We start from the raw sequence: 18,940 nt of genomic DNA on the forward strand, positions 1-18,940 counted from the left end.
TGACTGGTTGTTGATATGTGTGCTGTTTGACCTTGTTTGGAATGTATATATGTGTGTGTAAAAGTTTTTGGTGTTTTATTTACATGCATTGTCATTTTATTGTTCTAGTACGTTTGTCTAGATCAAATAGATTTTATGGAAGGCACACGTAGTGGAAGAGGGCGTGGGCGCGGGAATAGGCAACCTACGCCAGATCGGGGTGCCGGGGAAACCTCATCTGGACCTAATCCTGACCCCAACGTGCAAATCGCTGCCGCTATGCAGCAAATGACCAACCTGCTGTCACAAGTGGTGCAGCAACAAGGCCAGAACCCAAACCCTAATCCTGGAAACCCTGGCAATCATGTCGAGAGCGAAGACAGAGCTCTCGAACGATTTCAAAAGTTTGCTCCACCCAAGTTCATTGAGGGACCCGATCCGGATGTCGCCGAAAGGTGGCTCGAGAAGATGGTCGATATTTTCGCTGCCCTGCACTATACCGAAGAACGGAAGGTGACTTTTACCGTTTTCCAGCTGGAAGGGGCGGCCCGCTCTTGGTGGAACGTCATTCGGTAAAAATGGGAGCGGGAACAAACGCCCAGGACTTGGGTAAATTTTATGAGAGAGTTTAACGCGAAATTTTTCCCTCATCTAGTTCAGGAGAGGAAGGAAGACGAGTTCATCCGACTCCGCCAAGGGGCTCAATCGGTGGCGGAATACGAAAGCCAGTTCACGCGTTTATCCAAATTTGCCCCTGAGTTGATTATGACGGAGCAACGGCGAATTAGGCATTTTATCCAGGGCCTAAACGTGGAAATCCAGAAGGACCTCGCAGTGGCTCAAATCAATGCTTTTAGCGAGGCCGTTGAGAAGGCCCAACGGGTAGAGAGCGCCAGGGTACAAGTACGGAACTTTCAGGGGAAGAAGCGGGGTTTTCCTGGAAGCAGCTCTGGACAAGGGGATAAAGGTAGCCCCTCCAAGTTGGGACGAGGAGCTGGAGGTGGCCGACAGACGAGTTTCGGTAGAGGGGCTCAGACCAGGGGTGGTTCAACCGGAAGAGGCCAAGGCGGAAACTTCCTGAAAGGTTCAGGTTCGGCGTCCCGCGGGCCTTGTAGGTACTGCGGAAAATCGAATCACTCTGAAGGTAATTGCTGGAAGAAGGGAGGCAAATGGGAGCGGGAACAAACGCCCAGGACTTGGGTAAATTTTATGAGAGAGTTTAAAGCAAATTTTTTCCCTCCTCTAGTTCAGGAGAGGAAGGAAGACGAGTTCATCCGACTCCGCCAAGGGGCTCAATCGGTGGCGAAATACGAAAGCCAGTCCACGCGTTTATCCAAATTTGCCCCTGAGTTGATTATGACGGAGCAACGGCGAATTAGGCATTTTATCCAGGGCCTAAACGTGGAAATCCAGAAGGACCTCGCAGTGGCTCAAATCAATGCTTTTAGCGAGGCCGTTGAGAAGGCCCAACGGGTAGAGAGCGCCAGGGTACAAGTACGGAACTTTCAGGGGAAGAAGCGGGGTTTTCCTGGAAGCAGCTGTCGCGCCCCACTTTTCGAATGAATTGAGTGATGTGTGTGTGAAGTGTGGTGTGAACGTGTGCAAAATGAAAAGTAAAAAGGCCATGGGACTTTGGAAAGCGACGATTTGGCCAAATGAAATTTTAAAAAGGGTTTTTTAAATATGAAAACGGAGTCGCCACTTGGTATAGATTTGGGGTGTACCAAGTCACCCAAAAAGTGTTTTTTAAAGACAAAGTAGTAAAACCCTTTTTAAAACGACTCCTAGTCCACGTAAGCCAAAGAAAAAGGTTCGGGGGTCACGATTGACAAAGGGGAAGGCAAGGATAGAATCCAAGGCACCCCTTTGACCTAGCCAAGGCTAGTTGCGCGACTTAACCTTACCTTTCCTAATTTTCTACCCAATATATGTATCGCGTATTGGATATGTCTATATGAATGCAAAAACCTAGACCTAGGGGGATTGGGGGAAATTTCTCTTCAAAGGTTGAGTGGTGCCAATCACATTAATTGTGAAGCCCAATAATGATCCTTTTGGAGAGGTCATACCTAAACCTAAATGACGTGAAAAATGAGTGGAATGCATGCCATGTGAAAGTGTGAGTTTGTGTGAAGTGAGAAAAATGATAAAAGTAATAAGATAAGAGTGAAGGTGTGCAAATGTAGATGACAGTACTCGTGTGCGAGTGAAGATAAAATGCTCGTGCGCAAGTGAAGATAAAAGGGTTCGTGTGCAAGTGGAAGTGATAAAAAGGTGCATGTGTGCAAATGAGACAAAAGTGAAAGTGTAATGATAGAGTGGATTGAGAATGCATGAGCCTAGGGAATTCATGCATATTGGGACGGGGAGACCTAAATCGTGACTTGATTTTCCCTTTGATTAGAAGGCGAAACTAGCGTGCTAAGGCTATCGAGTAGCCACACTCGCTCGTTTCCCTTATCGGAAGGGGACCCTCAAGCAAATGGACCCTACAACTATCATGATATGCAAAAATCCTAAAATGAAGGGAAAGGGGGTTCGAGGAGCATGCCAAGTGATAAAACTAAGAAAAATGCATGATATGCGGTGAACAAGCAAATGATATGCTAATGAGGGGAAATCCCTAAGGGTCTAGCGTTGGACTAGCCCATTCTATGAATTCCGACTAGCGTTGGACTAGCGGAAACGTACATTCATCCATTCCATTCATTCATGGCTATGAAAGCAAGTAGACATGCCAAAATACTCGTAAACACATAGCACATAGCATTTAGCATGCTCGACTAGATGCAAGAGCCTAATAAAGCAATTAAACATGTAGCAACAAAACAAGCAAGCAAGGGGGACGGGGAAGTGGACCAGATGCTCTACGAGCCCTATCTATTACAAGCCAAGAGGTGTACACATACCCCATAAAAGCATAAAGGGGAAGGGGAAATGGACCAGAGGCTCTCCGAGCCCTATCTATTACAAGCCAAGAGGTGTACACATACCCCATAAAAACTTAAATAAAAGTAAAGGTAAGTAAATGCACGCAAGGAGATAAGGAAAGCGAAGTAGACAGGCATATTCACATAACACGTAGGAGCACATAGGAGAGACAAAAAGGGATAAAAGAAATTGTACCTTCCCCCCGTGTGGAATGCTAAAGAAGTAAACAAACTCAACTTGGCTAGAGTCACCCAAGAAAAGACTAACTTAGGCTAAAATCACCAAAGACAAAAGATTAATGCACCAATTTAGTGATAAGATATAAACTAAACAATTTGAATCCACCAAGTCATCAAATTTTCCCCCCAATTGCAACTTAATGAGGTAAAAAGCTGATTAAAGACCAAGCAAAGACATGATCATCCAACCTCCAAGCATAACGTCTACTAAAGACCCAAAAGCAATACTACTCAATCATTTGAACCTAATTGAAAGATTTTAAAACACAAAAAGTTCCCCAAGTAAATAACAAGATCCAAACAAACATTATGGAATTTTGAAAGTCCAAGAATGAACAAGGGTCCATGAATGATTTAAACATGCATTTTTGAAAATTCAATAGCAGCTATTAATTAGCCAAATAAAACCAATTGAAAAATTTAAGAGCTTTACAAGTCCCAAAAACAATGAAAGGCCAAACGATGACTCAAAATATACCCACCTTTGGACCTAATTGTAAAAATATGAGAACATGCTTGGGCTTTCGTGGGACATGGAGAAGCTTGAGGGATTAAATTGATTAAGTATTCAAATTACTTGGGCCATAGTGAGTCAAGAGGGGACTTGGGGGTCAAAAGTGCAATTTTCTGGAGTTGTTTCATGCAATTCATGCAAGCTACGTAGGAGGACAATTTCTGCAGCTGAAAACTTCTACAAACAACATGAATGTGCGCTGCATTTTACTTCCAAACTTGGATTTCATATTCCAAAACCCCCAAATTTGATCAAGACCTTTCAACCACACATCACAAAACTAATCTAAACCTCATGACATACAATTTTAAGATTCATTCAACCCAAAATATAGCAGGAAACTGAAGCAAAATTCTGGGGTTACATTCATGTAAAACAGGTTTGGCAACCTGAAATTCATCTTCAACAGGTATGTGATCTTGATTCAGGTGGTTTAAACTCCAAGCAAGCCAACTCAAACACCATTTATTCAAATTCTTCTTTTCAATATAAGGCCAACAAACAAGCTGGGGCGAAATTTGGTGGGCAATCGTGGAAAGGGAATCAGCAAAGAAAATGCAGCAAAATGACTCGATGGTTGCAACGAATGGGATTGTTATATTGCAGCTGAACTCTATTTCAAAACATAGCTCTACTTCATAGCATACATGCATACGGTACTCCAATCAAAAGATAAACAAATCAAACACTTTAGCTATGCAAAACTTCAACAAACGGACATGCAAGCCTGCTGCATTTTTATTTCCAAACCCAAATTTCAGACACAAACATTCGGCTTTGTTAAAAAGAAAATTCCTGGTTTTCTGGTGTGATTTCTTTTCATTCGAACACCACAAATGACTTAAACAACACAGCCTTGGACTAAAGCAACAAGATTTCCAAACATTTTCTCACCTCTCGATCCCTCCCCAAAATCCTTTGAGAAAGCGAAAACAGGTTTTAAAGAAACAGGTGCTAGAAATGAGAAATGAACGGAAAAGGCAACAAGAAGAAAGTAACGAAAGAATGGAGAAAGAATTCCTTTCTTGTACATCCGGACCTCCCCTTTGGCCATGAGACAATGATGAAACCAGATTCATCAAAAGCCAACCATGAGATGAGGAAGAGCCGAAACATTTCAGCCCAACACATGCATACATTCATAGCATTCAACATTGGACAGATTCACCTCTTAAACCAAGACTAACAGGCTCTTCAAACAATGCGCAAACAACCCCAAGCAAAACAAACCAAGCAGAAGTTTCAACCCAAGTCAGACGCAAGGTGATTGCACATCAACTTAGCAGAGACCCAGCAAATGGACCAAACCCAGTTTCGACTTAGCAGGTTGGGTTTCATTCAACGATAGAAGTAAAACAGAAAACAGGATAGAAAGTTACCCGTTCCACCGCTCTTAAAACTGTATCCTCAGCAACAGGTGCGGCGACCGTAGAAGGAAAGCAGCAACAGAAATGGCAGCTCCACCACCAAAATCCCTTCTTCCACTTGGCCGACTGAAATTTCAGTCTTGTATGGATACCCTCTGAGGTTGTGATCGCTCTCCGCTTTTTCTTTCCAGATTTCCTTTTCTAAACCCTCGGTTCTCTTCTCCAAACTTTTCTTCTCATGCCCCTCAAACCTTTTAGCCGCCCCCTCTCCTCTCTGTTTTCTGTAGCCTCTTGTTCTTTTTCCCTCAGCCCACTCTTTTCTCAAAACCTCCGTCACAGACTCTCAGCCCTCGTGACCAAAACTTCCTCCTCTATTTTTTTTCTTTCCGATCCTCTCCCCCGTCACCCTTAGCTCTTGCGGCTGTCTTGCCTTTTCCTATTTATACCAAGCTAACCCTAAACTTCAAGCCAGCTCTTCTATATTTGCAGCCCAAGGAGCTCCCCAAAGTTCACTTGCAAGCTGCGGCAAAAACGCAGCCTTCATGCTGCGCGTTTTCACTTTTCCTTTTTTTTTTTTTTTTTTTTTTAACTTTCCACTTAATAAATACAGAAATGATAAAATATAAATAATAATAAAAACAAATTGACAAAAACCAAGTAATAATAATAATAATAATAATGAAAATAATTTAAAAAACTAAACAACTAAAAACAACAAAAATGGCCATTTTTCCATCTTTTTTGTTTCATTTTTCATTTTTTCATTTTTTCCAAGAAAGCATTGAATTTAAATTACAAACGACTAAATCATTTTTTCTGAATGCTTTTTCTTTTTCCTTTTTTTTTTCTTTTCAACAAATTCTATGATAAAACTTAAAAATAAAATAAAACTGGAAACTAAAAACTAAAAATGAACACGACAAATAAAAAACTAAAAAAATGAAATTTCACCAAAAATTTGGTGTCTACAGTTTGCCCCTCTTTGTCTGAGTTTTGGAAAAACTTGAGACAAAGAAATAGACACCAAATACTCAACTGTGTTATTTGGCGGCGAACACGTCTCGAACAATGGACGCTTTAGAAATGGGGGCTGACCCCTTTGACAAAAATTTAAAATGGGATTGATCCAAACAGAAAATTTAAAATCGGGATTGACCCGAACAGAAAATGCAAACGGGATAGACCCGAACAGAAACGTAAATGGGATAGACCCGGACAGAAATTTAAAATTGGGATAGACCCACGGGATAGATCCGGACAGAAATTTAAATTGGGATAGACCCACGGGATAGACCCGAACAGAAATTTAAATTGGGATAGACCCACGGGATAGACCCGGACAGAAATTTAAATTGGGATAGACCCACGGGATAGACCCGGACAGACATTTAAATTGGGATAGACCCACGGGATAGACCCGAACAGAAATTTAAATTTGGGATAGACCCACGGGATAGACCCGGACAGAAATTTAAATTTGGGATAGACCCACGGGATAGACCCGGACAGAAATTTAAATTGGGATAGACCCACGGGATAGACCCGAACAGAAATTTAAATTTGGGATAGACCCACGGGATAGACCCGGACAGAAATTTAAATTGGGATAGACCCACGGGATAGACCCGAACAGAAATTTAAATTTGGGATAGACCCACGGGATAGACCCGGACAGAAATTTAAATTGGGGATAGACCCACGGGATAGACCCGGACAGAAATTTAAAATTGGATGAATTGAAGTGAGATAAAGTGTTGGTGGGATGGAAACACGCACATTAGTGAGATAGGCTCGATGCTAACGGCGGTAGGATGAAAACGCACACGTTAGTGAGACAGACTCGATGCTAACGGCGGTAGGATGAAAACACGCACGTTAGTGAGATAGACTCGATGCTAACGGCGGTAGGATGAAAACACGCACGTTAGTGAGATAGACTCGATGCTAACGGCGGTAGAATGAAAACACGCACGTTAGTGAGATAGACTCGATGCTAACGGCGGTAGAATGAAAACACGCACGTTAGTGAGATAGACCCGATGCTAACGGCGGTGAAATAGAAACGCACACGTTAGTGAGATAAACTCGATGCTAACGGTGGTGAAATAGAAACGCACACGTTAGTGAGATAAACTCGATGCTAACGGTGGTTGGAATGAGAACACGCACGTTAGTGAGATAGACTCGATGCTAACGGTGGTGAAATAGAAACGCACACGTTAGTGAGATAAACTCGATGCTAACGGTGGTTGGAATGAAACACGCACGTTAGTGAGATAGACTCGATGCTAACAGCGGTGAAATAGAAACGCACACGTTAGTGAGATAGACTCGATGCTAACGGTGGTGAAATAGAAACGCACACATTAGTGAGATAGACTCGATGCTAACGGTGGTTGGAGTAAAACACGCACGTTAGTGAGATAGACTCGATGCTAACGGCGGTTGAAGTGAAAAACAATCCCAACATGACTTTTGTGAAGTTGGCGGCATAAAATCCAGGCCCAACATGATAAAGTGACGTTGGCGGCACCAAGTCCAGGCCCAACTTGATCTTTGAAATGTTGGCGGCACGAAATCCAGACCCAACGTGGTGATGTGAAGTTGGCGGCACCAAGTCCAGGCCCAACATGATAAAGTGAAGTTGACGGCACAAGGTCCAGGCCCAACGAGATAAAGTGATGTTCAGTGGGATAAGACCCAATCCTGCCATCCAATTGGTCAAGAAATTGAATTTGACTTGTCGAGAAACAAGAAATTAAATTTGATTTTCCAAGAAACAAGAATTTGAACTTGATTTTTGATTTTTGAATTTTTCTGATTTTTCGAGAGAGTCTTTTTCCCAAAAATAATTTGCCCCAGTGTAGGGCCCTTTTCCCTTCTTTCTTCTCTTTCTTCGGCATCGGCCTTCCACATCGCCAGATGCTTTTCGTCGACTTCAACTGTGAATACCTGCACAGGGCTTACGTGCACTCAAATGAGCGTGACTGATTTGAAAAATGCATTATTTTGATTCTTGGACGAAATCCTCAATTGGACTACAAAAATATTTGCCCCTGTGTGGGCTTATTTTACGAAATTTTGCAAATAAAAATTTTGCCCCAGTTTGGGCCCATTTGATTGCAAAAATTGGTTTAGATGATTTCCCATTTACTTGAACAAAGAAAAACCGCACTTTCTAAAATTTAGAACAATGTGAAGAAAATAATGCACATATACAACAATGTGAAGAAACTTTAATCGTCAAGTTTGAACTCATGCAGAAATTTCATGATGAATTCCTCGAAATAACACCAAATTTAAGAAGATTTCTTCCTTACTTTTAGCATTGGTGCTTAGGGTAACGGGTCACCACTTCTGGTTGACTCATCTTTTCAGGACCAATCAAGTGACTTTATTTTTGAAATGGCTAAAGAAATGGGAGATAAGAATCTGTCTCATTTTTGTGCCCCAGTTGTATGTAATCCATTCAATGTCACATCTTAGTGAAAGCAAAGAGTTTATTACCCTTATTTTCAAGAAAACTTAGTCAACATACAAGCTTTCTAGGCTTGTAACGTATGGACAGAAGTGATAGCTAAACATGTGGAAACGGGTTATGCCCTTATGATCACAAATGATTGATGGATTTCGTACGAGCATAATCGTCACTTTGAATTGTCATGAAGGAATAAGTCAACGATGGACTTTATTAGCTTGTAATTTGGCTTGAAAACGATAGTTAAAAGAAATAATTTTCAAAGGACATTGCACCGAAGATCGCGTTTTTCTCAAAATTACCCTCATTTTGGACTCCAAGATCTTGGACTTTGTTTGACTTTTTGTCATCACTCAACAGGGTCTTTCGGCATCAAATCTTTTTTGCACCTTTCTTTTGCATTCATTTCGCTCATCTTTTTTTCTTCTTTTTTCAGAAATACCCTCGCGGGATTTCATATGAAGAGCTGCTTCAACCTCACACCCAATCAATTCAGAAATACAGCTAAAACTTCCGGCATCAAAAATTTGCTTGACAGGGCCATTGCAAAGAACAGAAGTCAGGACTTTCGGCTTTGTAATGGGGTCAGGTGGGGTGCTTAGAAAAGTTAAGGCCTGAAAACGGATTTCAAAGGTGGTTTGAAGAATCTGAGATCGCATTGTTGCGTCAAACCCTATTTTAGGGTAAAATCAGAATTTGCCTCAGTTTTTGCTCAATTGAGGCTTTTCACTTTCATTTCCTTTTTCCTTTTGACTTTTTCGGCCTTTTGCCATTCTTTTGAACTTTCATAAAATTTTGCCCCAGTTTATTTTTGAACTGAGGTTCTCTTTTCTTCCTTTTTTCCTTTTGATTTTGTTGCTTTTCACTTTTCACCTTTTGAAACTTTCTTTTCAACTCAAACTCGCCCCCAGTGTGGGGTTTGCGATTCTCAGGGTTCGGCAAACGAAGTATTTATTCTGATGGCTCAAAAGGGATAACTAGGGATAAAGTGTTTGATTGGAAAAGAAGATGGCCTAACTTGTATTCCATTCCTTACAACAACTCTGAAAGGAAACTTTCGTTAATGCGAAATTTTTTGCGTGTATCTGAATTAATTGACTGAGGAAGACCCTTGCTCATCCATATTTGTGAAACATAGGCGATTCACATGGACAAAAACCCTTCCTTTTCTTTTTTCAAACTTGGAACCCAAGTGGAATCAAATTTCCCCAATTTGCAGTTCCCTCCTTATTCTAGCATTTTTGCTTTTTCCCTTTTCCCTTTTTTCTTTTTTTGTTTTTTTTTGAAAATTCTCCAATCTCCCTCCCCAATGTGGGGTACGACCATGAGTGCATTAGAAAAGAACCACCAATTTTAGCTCAAAATGGGGATGCAAGGGGTGATCAGTGTTTAGGTTGTAGAAACGACGGCCAAAGCATCATTCTTACACCTCATGACAACCAAAGTAACGAAACGGTTATTGAAAATCCATTCCCCTATTTGATATTTGAAAATTTTCCAATATAGGGTAGTGATCATTAGGGCTCTTATCTGAAACGAAATTATTCTTTTCATAGGCTCAAATGGGAGAGCAAGTGATAAAAATCTGTATAGATAGTGAAACAAATGCTCAAAGTATCACTCCAAATTTTCCAAACGAATAAGGATGATGCACATTTTTGCTTTCACTTAGATGTGATTGAATCGATTAAACACAATGGATATTTTCAAGCAAAGATGGCCCCAATTTGCGATTTATCAATCAATGTGACTGATTTTATTTTGGGGTTCAGTGAAGGAAAAAAGATATCTCATTGGGCCTTCTGAATGACCTCTTTTAATTCTGAACACTCTTATTGTGAATTTTCAGGTCGGAGGTTGAAAAAAAAAATCCCAATTTAGTCTTATTTCTTAAAATTCATCATGAAATCTCCAATGAATAAGAATAAAGAATGAAATGTACATAAATATACACAAAACAATGATTGTCCAAAAAGTTTATTGCTGAAAAAGTTTGAAACAAATTTTCTCATTCAATTACGATACAAGTGAGAAGAGAGAAACTTGTAAAGAGCTCCACATATACACTTTTTGTCTCCTTTTCAAATATACAAAATTTCCCTTTGGAAAACAATTACAACATCTCTCAGAGGGTTTTCATCGTAGGATCCGCCCAAGAATCAAATAACACTTGTAATCTTCAAACTTTATTGGATTAAAATTATCATCAGATATAGAAGAACATTTTCGTCTTATTGAAATATTTTTATGAATGCAGGGGAGGGGGGAAAACAAAAGAAAAATACCCAAAGTTAGTAATCAAAACCATAAAATTCGGATGCATGCCCTATGGTGGAACCCTTTTTATGCCAAGGGTAGGCCTAGCATGAAAATGCAATCCTCTAGGGTAAGCACTATACCATACCTGACGGATCTGATCAACTCATTGAGTGAAAAACAATTTGAAAAAAATTTGGTCAATTGGAATGAGAAGGGACGTTTGTCAAAATAAGGACCTCGTCCGCAGGGATTGGTCACTTTTGATCGAAACAAGATTTTGCAAAAACGCACGGGTTTGACCTTGACGAACTTCCTATCAAAGAGATTGGAATTCGTTGATAGAATTTCTCAGTGAATTACGGGTCAAAACCCTAATTGATCAAGTGATTGGATGCAATGGACGGGTTTTTTTTCAAAATTGACTAGATTTCCCAATTTGAAATTTCGACATTGAAATCCTAATTGGTCAAATGAAATTGACAATTTATTAAAAATCGACCGGATTACCCTAAAAGGGAAACAGGTCAAATGAATTCAAAGAAATTTCAAAATTAATCAGAGCACCCTAAAAAAGGGTAAATTGATCAAGTAGATTAAACGGACCTTGATTTATTCAAAAACGGCTCGGTTGCCCTAAAAAGGTAAATTGGCCAAATGAATGAAATTGAATTAGTGACTTGTTCAAAAATCGGCCGAACGACCCTAAAAAGGGTGAATTGGTCAGATGAATTGAATGAAATTGACTTATTCAAAAATTGACCGAATGACCCTAGAAAGGGTAAATTGGTCAGATGAAATTGATTTATTCAAAATTGATTAGGAATTGACAAAATGGATCGATTGAATCGTTCCGCCATTGATGGTTTCAAAAAAATAGTCTATGAGCCTTCTAAGATCACGATTTGGCCTCAGTTTATTTATCATCTCAAAAAGGAGGAATCATTTGTGAATTTCTTCAAATTAATGTCCTTTACGCAAGGGATTTTTTTACCAATTTTGATAAAATGGCCAAAAAGTGATTAGTAGATGCTCATATTCCAAAGATCACTCCATGAAAATGATCGGATCCTTACCTTACCTTGTGCACTACCCCTTCGGATGGTACGAGAAAGGTAAACGTGCAAGTCTCATTTGGATTATATATCCGAGACATAGGGTGGTTTATTGCTAATACGGGATCCCCTAAATGGCATTCCCTTTCTAGGGTTTATGCGTGATGCCAGTTTATTAAAGCGATGTAAATATGTGACAAACATGAAATGTGAGCTAAAGGACATAAATAATGCAACGGGGGGAAAAGGTCTAAACATGAAATGTATTCACTGAAAAGTAAGTGCAAAGACTGAAATTTAGACATGTGAGCTATCTAGTGGGTGAGTCACTAAAAGAGTGCCCAAGAGGCCTCTTATTGCTAAGGCACATGAATGCAAGCCAAGAAAACAAAAGAAATGGTTAGTGCAGTTGATAGTACACATAACACATTGGGAGCAATTAAGAAAAGAAATACAATAAAGCAGGTAAAAGGGGTGGAACCCCTTCCCTCGTGCCTAATGTGCTTAAAATAGGGTGAGGCTGACTCTAACCTAGGAAAATTCTAATATGGATGCATGAAGCTGGGGTTCACTAATGCCTAGACTCGATAAAGCTTCGGTTCCCAAGCCTTCAGACCTAAAGGCAAAGGGTCATCACTCCCAGGGCCTTTGATCGGTGGCTCGAGTGATCCCTTAGGTAGCGCTATGGGCGCAAAGCACACCATCCGCCTACCCAAGGCAATCGGTCCTAGTCCTACAAGGCGGTGTGGGATGGCGCCCACGAAAATAAAAATAAAATGGGATAAAGCAAGTAAACATGCACGTATGAAGTGTTCCCCTATTTTGAGGGAAGGGGTGAGAACCACGCGAGGCTCTAAAGGTGACACACACCCCCCCAAATGCAATGCAAGCGCGAGATACATACATCCAATCAACCAAACATACACACGTGAGTGAGGGAATAGTTTGATACGCGCGCGAGGTGAAAAAGTCCTAAAATAGAAAATGCAACCCTAATATCCAAATGCAATGCATAAAAAGGGTAGAAAAAGGAAACGAATGGTTAAGTCAAAATGCTTGGACCCACTTAGGAATTCCCCAGTGGAGTCGCCAACTGTCGCGCCCCACTTTTCGAATGAATTGAGTGATGTGTGTGTGAAGTGTGGTGTGAACGTGTGCAAAATGAAAAGTAAAAAGGCCATGGGACTTTGGAAAGCGACGATTTGGCCAAATGAAATTTTAAAAAGGGTTTTTTAAATATGAAAACGGAGTCGCCACTTGGTATAGATTTGGGGTGTACCAAGTCACCCAAAAAGTGTTTTTTAAAGACAAAGTAGTAAAACCCTTTTTAAAACGACTCCTAGTCCACGTAAGCCAAAGAAAAAGGTTCGGGGGTCACGATTGACAAAGGGGAAGGCAAGGATAGAATCCAAGGCACCCCTTTGACCTAGCCAAGGCTAGTTGCGCGACTTAACCTTACCTTTCCTAATTTTCTACCCAATATATGTATCGCGTATTGGATATGTCTATATGAATGCAAAAACCTAGACCTAGGGGGATTGGGGGAAATTTCTCTTCAAAGGTTGAGTGGTGCCAATCACATTAATTGTGAAGCCCAATAATGATCCTTTTGGAGAGGTCATACCTAAACCTAAATGACGTGAAAAATGAGTGGAATGCATGCCATGTGAAAGTGTGAGTTTGTGTGAAGTGAGAAAAATGATAAAAGTAATAAGATAAGAGTGAAGGTGTGCAAATGTAGATGAAAGTACTCGTGTGCGAGTGAAGATAAAATGCTCGTGCGCAAGTGAAGATAAAAGGGTTCGTGTGCAAGTGGAAGTGATAAAAAGGTGCATGTGTGCAAATGAGACAAAAGTGAAAGTGTAATGATAGAGTGGATTGAGAATGCATGAGCCTAGGGAATTCATGCATATTGGGACGGGGAGACCTAAATCGTGACTTGATTTTCCCTTTGATTTGAAGGCGAAACTAGCGTGCTAAGGCTATCGAGTAGCCACACTCGCTCGTTTCCCTTATCGGAAGGGGACCCTCAAGCAAATGGACCCTACAACTATCATGATATGCAAAAATCCTAAAATGAAGGGAAAGGGGGTTCGAGGAGCATGCCAAGTGATAAAACTAAGAAAAATGCATGATATGCGGTGAACAAGCAAATGATATGCTAATGAGGGGAAATCCCTAAGGGTCTAGCGTTGGACTAGCCCATTCTATGAATTCCGACTAGCGTTGGACTAGCGGAAACGTACATTCATCCATTCCATTCATTCATGGCTATGAAAGCAAGTAGACATGCCAAAATACTCGTAAACACATAGCACATAGCATTTAGCATGCTCGACTAGATGCAAGAGCCTAATAAAGCAATTAAACATGTAGCAACAAAACAAGCAAGCAAGGGGGACGGGGAAGTGGACCAGATGCTCTACGAGCCCTATCTATTACAAGCCAAGAGGTGTACACATACCCCATAAAAGCATAAAGGGGAAGGGGAAATGGACCAGAGGCTCTCCGAGCCCTATCTATTACAAGCCAAGAGGTGTACACATACCCCATAAAAACTTAAATAAAAGTAAAGGTAAGTAAATGCACGCAAGGAGATAAGGAAAGCGAAGTAGACAGGCATATTCACATAACACGTAGGAGCACATAGGAGAGACAAAAAGGGATAAAAGAAATTGTACCTTCCCCCCGTGTGGAATGCTAAAGAAGTAAACAAACTCAACTTGGCTAGAGTCACCCAAGAAAAGACTAACTTAGGCTAAAATCACCAAAGACAAAAGATTAATGCACCAATTTAGTGATAAGATATAAACTAAACAATTTGAATCCACCAAGTCATCAAATTTTCCCCCCAATTGCAACTTAATGAGGTAAAAAGCTGATTAAAGACCAAGCAAAGACATGATCATCCAACCTCCAAGCATAACGTCTACTAAAGACCCAAAAGCAAGACTACTCAATCATTTGAACCTAATTGAAAGATTTTAAAACACAAAAAGTTCCCCAAGTAAATAACAAGATCCAAACAAACATTATGGAATTTTGAAAGTCCAAGAATGAACAAGGGTCCATGAATGATTTAAACATGCATTTTTGAAAATTCAATAGCAGCTATTAATTAGCCAAATAAAACCAATTGAAAAATTTAAGAGCTTTACAAGTCCCAAAAACAATGAAAGGCCAAACGATGACTCAAAATATACCCACCTTTGGACCTAATTGTAAAAATATGAGAACATGCTTGGGCTTTCGTGGGACATGGAGAAGCTTGAGGGATTAAATTGATTAAGTATTCAAATTACTTGGGCCATAGTGAGTCAAGAGGGGACTTGGGGGTCAAAAGTGCAATTTTCTGGAGTTGTTTCATGCAATTCATGCAAGCTACGTAGGAGGACAATTTCTGCAGCTGAAAACTTCTACAAACAACATGAATGTGCGCTGCATTTTACTTCCAAACTTGGATTTCATATTCCAAAACCCCCAAATTTGATCAAGACCTTTCAACCACACATCACAAAACTAATCTAAACCTCATGACATACAATTTTAAGATTCATTCAACCCAAAATATAGCAGGAAACTGAAGCAAAATTCTGGGGTTACATTCATGTAAAACAGGTTTGGCAACCTGAAATTCATCTTCAACAGGTATGTGATCTTGATTCAGGTGGTTTAAACTCCAAGCAAGCCAACTCAAACACCATTTATTCAAATTCTTCTTTTCAATATAAGGCCAACAAACAAGCTGGGGCGAAATTTGGTGGGCAATCGTGGAAAGGGAATCAGCAAAGAAAATGCAGCAAAATGACTCGATGGTTGCAACGAATGGGATTGTTATATTGCAGCTGAACTCTATTTCAAAACATAGCTCTACTTCATAGCATACATGCATACGGTACTCCAATCAAAAGATAAACAAATCAAACACTTTAGCTATGCAAAACTTCAACAAACGGACATGCAAGCCTGCTGCATTTTTATTTCCAAACCCAAATTTCAGACACAAACATTCGGCTTTGTTAAAAAGAAAATTCCTGGTTTTCTGGTGTGATTTCTTTTCATTCGAACACCACAAATGACTTAAACAACACAGCCTTGGACTAAAGCAACAAGATTTCCAAACATTTTCTCACCTCTCGATCCCTCCCCAAAATCCTTTGAGAAAGCGAAAACAGGTTTTAAAGAAACAGGTGCTAGAAATGAGAAATGAACGGAAAAGGCAACAAGAAGAAAGTAACGAAAGAATGGAGAAAGAATTCCTTTCTTGTACATCCGGACCTCCCCTTTGGCCATGAGACAATGATGAAACCAGATTCATCAAAAGCCAACCATGAGATGAGGAAGAGCCGAAACATTTCAGCCCAACACATGCATACATTCATAGCATTCAACATTGGACAGATTCACCTCTTAAACCAAGACTAACAGGCTCTTCAAACAATGCGCAAACAACCCCAAGCAAAACAAACCAAGCAGAAGTTTCAACCCAAGTCAGACGCAAGGTGATTGCACATCAACTTAGCAGAGACCCAGCAAATGGACCAAACCCAGTTTCGACTTAGCAGGTTGGGTTTCATTCAACGATAGAAGTAAAACAGAAAACAGGATAGAAAGTTACCCGTTCCACCGCTCTTAAAACTGTATCCTCAGCAACAGGTGCGGCGACCGTAGAAGGAAAGCAGCAACAGAAATGGCAGCTCCACCACCAAAATCCCTTCTTCCACTTGGCCGACTGAAATTTCAGTCTTGTATGGATACCCTCTGAGGTTGTGATCGCTCTCCGCTTTTTCTTTCCAGATTTCCTTTTCTAAACCCTCGGTTCTCTTCTCCAAACTTTTCTTCTCATGCCCCTCAAACCTTTTAGCCGCCCCCTCTCCTCTCTGTTTTCTGTAGCCTCTTGTTCTTTTTCCCTCAGCCCACTCTTTTCTCAAAACCTCCGTCACAGACTCTCAGCCCTCGTGACCAAAACTTCCTCCTCTATTTTTTTTCTTTCCGATCCTCTCCCCCGTCACCCTTAGCTCTTGCGGCTGTCTTGCCTTTTCCTATTTATACCAAGCTAACCCTAAACTTCAAGCCAGCTCTTCTATATTTGCAGCCCAAGGAGCTCCCCAAAGTTCACTTGCAAGCTGCGGCAAAAACGCAGCCTTCATGCTGCGCGTTTTCACTTTTCCTTTTTTTTTTTTTTTTTTTTTTTAACTTTCCACTTAATAAATACAGAAATGATAAAATATAAATAATAATAAAAACAAATTGACAAAAACCAAGTAATAATAATAATAATAATAATGAAAATAATTTAAAAAACTAAACAACTAAAAACAACAAAAATGGCCATTTTTCCATCTTTTTTGTTTCATTTTTCATTTTTTCATTTTTTCCAAGAAAGCATTGAATTTAAATTACAAACGACTAAATCATTTTTTCTGAATGCTTTTTCTTTTTCCTTTTTTTTTTCTTTTCAACAAATTCTATGATAAAACTTAAAAATAAAATAAAACTGGAAACTAAAAACTAAAAATGAACACGACAAATAAAAAACTAAAAAAATGAAATTTCACCAAAAATTTGGTGTCTACAGTTTGCCCCTCTTTGTCTGAGTTTTGGAAAAACTTGAGACAAAGAAATAGACACCAAATACTCAACTGTGTTATTTGGCGGCGAACACGTCTCGAACAATGGACGCTTTAGAAATGGGGGCTGACCCCTTTGACAAAAATTTAAAATGGGATTGATCCAAACAGAAAATTTAAAATCGGGATTGACCCGAACAGAAAATGCAAACGGGATAGACCCGAACAGAAACGTAAATGGGATAGACCCGGACAGAAATTTAAAATTGGGATAGACCCACGGGATAGATCCGGACAGAAATTTAAATTTGGGATAGACCCACGGGATAGACCCGAAGAAATTTAAATTGGGATAGACCCACGGGATAGACCCGGACAGACATTTAAATTGGGATAGACCCACGGGATAGACCCGGACAGACATTTAAATTGGGATAGACCCACGGGATAGACCCGAACAGAAATTTAAATTTGGGATAGACCCACGGGATAGACCCGGACAGAAATTTAAATTTGGGATAGACCCACGGGATAGACCCGGACAGAAATTTAAATTGGGATAGACCCACGGGATAGACCCGAACAGAAATTTAAATTTGGGATAGACCCACGGGATAGACCCGGACAGAAATTTAAATTGGGATAGACCCACGGGATAGACCCGAACAGAAATTTAAATTTGGGATAGACCCACGGGATAGACCCGGACAGAAATTTAAATTGGGGATAGACCCACGGGATAGACCCGGACAGAAATTTAAAATTGGATGAATTGAAGTGAGATAAAGTGTTGGTGGGATGGAAACACGCACATTAGTGAGATAGGCTCGATGCTAACGGCGGTAGGATGAAAACGCACACGTTAGTGAGACAGACTCGATGCTAACGGCGGTAGGATGAAAACACGCACGTTAGTGAGATAGACTCGATGCTAACGGCGGTAGGATGAAAACACGCACGTTAGTGAGATAGACTCGATGCTAACGGCGGTAGAATGAAAACACGCACGTTAGTGAGATAGACTCGATGCTAACGGCGGTGAAATAGAAACGCACACGTTAGTGAGATAAACTCGATGCTAACGGTGGTGAAATAGAAACGCACACGTTAGTGAGATAAACTCGATGCTAACGGTGGTGAAATGAAACACGCACGTTAGTGAGATACTCGACTAACGGTGGTGAAATAGAAACGCACACGTTAGTGAGATAAACTCGATGCTAACGGTGGTTGGAATGAAACACGCACGTTAGTGAGATAGACTCGATGCTAACAGCGGTGAAATAGAAACGCACACGTTAGTGAGATAGACTCGATGCTAACGGTGGTGAAATAGAAACGCACACGTTAGTGAGATAGACTCGATGCTAACGGTGGTGAAATAGAAACGCACACATTAGTGAGATAGACTCGATGCTAACGGTGGTTGGAGTAAAACACGCACGTTAGTGAGATAGACTCGATGCTAACGGCGGTTGAAGTGAAAAACAATCCCAACATGACTTTTGTGAAGTTGGCGGCATAAAATCCAGGCCCAACATGATAAAGTGA

This window comes from Coffea arabica, chromosome 8e (genome assembly GCF_036785885.1).
Source record: "Coffea arabica cultivar ET-39 chromosome 8e, Coffea Arabica ET-39 HiFi, whole genome shotgun sequence".
Classification (NCBI taxonomy): domain Eukaryota; kingdom Viridiplantae; phylum Streptophyta; class Magnoliopsida; order Gentianales; family Rubiaceae; genus Coffea; species Coffea arabica.